Genomic DNA, 3,035 nt, shown 5'->3' on the forward strand with positions numbered 1-3,035 from the left:
GTCAGGCCAATGCAAGATTTTCAAGCTTTGCGTTCTCAAGGTTTTGCTGCTGTGAAAATGTAGACCCCTTGCATCTGGGCAGTTTCTTTGTTATGTGTAAGCTTCTCTGCCCTCAGGTGTCGCCTGCCCCACAGCCAGTTACCGGATCCCATTAATGCCGCGGGAACACACTATCTGCCTTCGCTCCCTGCCTGGCTTTTCATACCTTGGGTACCCCTCCTTTCTGAGAGCGGAGAATGGAGTCTAGAGAAAATTTGCAAGTCACTTTTCTACGGGAATTGCAGACCGGTAATACCTGTCCAAAACCCAGTGACCATTTCCAAGTGGGACAGCAGAGGAAGGGGACGTCAACTGTAAAACCTACTAAGTAAAGAGGCTGAGTCAAACTGCCATGTGATGCGGCTCAGGTTGGAGACCGTGAGGCTTCGAGAGAATTCCCTGAGCTGAAAATTCACAGCAGCTTACCACGGCTCCTTCGGCCTCGTGAGAGTGGATGCAAAGCAGACACAGCCGGTTGGAGGCACTAGAATTCAGAACTGGGGCCTCTAACAAGATCTTACTGACAGACCCCAGTCCAAGTAAACTGGACTCTTCTCACAGGCCTCCTTTAAGGTGGTGTTAGCAACGTCAAGAGCACTGGGGATTCCTGATCTCGCCGTCAGACTGAGGACAGACTCCGGGAGCTGGGAACAACTGTGTGAGCCCCAGACGTCTTTTCCATGGGAGTCAGGAGCTGCCTGGGGAGGGAGCAGACCCTCTGGCCTTATTTCTGTCCAAACTCTGTTCCCTTCCCTTTCTTCATTAGTCTCTGAACTGTCATCAGACTCCTCCAGCTCCTAAACCCCAACATTAAGACCTGTAGAAACACCTTAAGTGTGTCTGCGGAGGGGTCAGCCTTGCAAGCGAGCCCAGCACTTGTCTGATCGGGCTTCGGGCCATTGTCACCTGGGCCGCCTTCACCTGCCCTGCACGAAGACGCTGCTGCTGACACCGACTTAGGCCCACTGCTGGTTTTGAATCTTTGCCAAAGAGCCAGAGCTTGTGTGGGTGGCACGCAGGGGGCATGGACCCTCCCTAGAGCGTGCCTCCCCCTCCCCAAAGGAAGCAGAGTAGACAGTCGGCAAACAGGAATGGAGAATGCATTATGCACTGCAAGAAGGGAGGTGCCCCACGAGGGCGGAATGGCACCCACTTGTCAAGAGGGAGCAGCCGTGTCTCAGCCGTGTCTGTCTCTGTCTGTCTAAAGGCAGGCTGTGTAATGGCTTCTCGGGAGAGAGGCAGAGTTAAAGAAGGAGGGAAGGAGAGCGAGGATTGGAGAGGCAGGCAGGACAGGCCATCACCCCTCATTTTGTCCCAAAGAATGCCAGGAAAATAATGATCCCTGGAAAGAAGTAAATGCAGCCTGTACCCCATGATGGCGGTGGATGATGGCTTTCTCATTTGAAAACTGGACGGCGCCGGTGGAAACTGGCAGTGAGTTTCACAGGCTTCCAAGCTGTGCAGTCTTTCAATGGGCTGGAAGGTCGATGGGTTACTTCCGGGAATTTCACTCATTCCTTGAATTCTTTTCTGAGGGGATCTGAGATAAACTGCTGAATTATAGTGCCAGGCAGGAGCTGCAAAGCAGCCTCAGTGATGATAAACGAATGCCAGGGAAGGCCCAGCAAAGAGCAGGATCCAAATGTTCTGGCACCAAATAAAGACCTTGCCACCCACAACCCATTGTTCTGTGTGTTTTTATTAAACTACGGTGACCTTGTCTAGTTGACACCTTGGAATCGCCCTTTATTATAAACTCTTAAATGACGCTAAGATTAAAAAATAATAAGAATAATAATTCCTGATTTGCTGGACTCATCGTGAGATAACACTGGTAATCAGAGTTTTAGTGGCTTGTATGATCTTACAGAGGTCTGAATGTGACTTGGCAAACTCTAGTCAAAATGACGGTTGCCTTGGACGTGTGATCCCGCGTGAAGCTTCCTTTTACGGAGATAAATTTAAGAGCACTTAGACACTGGTTAGCCAAGGAGGATGATGATAATTATGAGATTTTAAAATACAATGGCCAAAAAAAAAAAAATAGAATTTTCGTTAATGGAACCCGGAAAAACTGGCTTGGGAGAAAGCGGATCTGGTACATACCGAGTGTGAGATGTCGGTGAGCCATCAGGTTAGAAACGGTACCTTGGCAGGAGGCGTAACCTGGAGAAAGTGTCGGAAATCAGCCACACGGGGAAGCCAAGGATGCAGATGCGACTGGAACGGGAGAGCTGCAGAGGGCACGGCCCCAGCCAGTGAGGTCAGCGGGGCTGACGGCCCGAGGTGGCCCGAGGTCCGTCGGCTCCAAGACGCTCCCCTCGGCTCTGCGCTCTGCAGCGTGGGGCTCCTTGCTGTTCACCCCGCGCCTTAGGGCCTCAGCTCTGGGTTCCCTCCCGGCCTGGACGAGCCCCGCGTGTCCGCGTGGCCTCCTCGCTCACCTCCTCCGAGTTTCCGCGTCCCCGATCCCTTCTCAGTGACGTCTACCTGGCCACTCTCTGAACCAAGACCCCCCTGGACCTGCGCCTGCCCGATTCCCCCCCCCCCCTCGCTCTGCCCCTCCTTTTCTCCCGAGGACCATTTAATGTACCAGATACTCTACTTTTTGTAGATGATCTGTTATGTAGACACACCTCATTTGTCTACATAACAAAAATTGGCTATTTATGTTGTTTGAGTCTACTAAGAGGGCGTGGATCATCGTTTTATTGGCCTACCCTCAATGCCTGGAACAGTGCTTGGTGCAGAGAAATGCTCAGGGGCCGTGCGAGGAAAGAATGGACAGGGCCGAGACCAGGAGATGGGACAAGGAGAACGGGCGAGGACATTGGACCGATGTTTCAGGCCACCCTTGGCGGCCCGAGCTGGCAGCTGGCAGAGTATAACGGGGGGGCGGGGGGTGCTGGGTAAGCGGGGCAGGGCGGGGAAATCCGAAGCAGCAAGGATCACAGTGTTCACCTGCAGAGCAAGTTAACGTTTAGCCATCATATTTAAAA

This window comes from Pteropus vampyrus, unplaced genomic scaffold, assembly GCF_000151845.1.
Source record: "Pteropus vampyrus isolate Shadow unplaced genomic scaffold, Pvam_2.0 Scaffold370, whole genome shotgun sequence".
Lineage (NCBI taxonomy): Eukaryota > Metazoa > Chordata > Mammalia > Chiroptera > Pteropodidae > Pteropus > Pteropus vampyrus.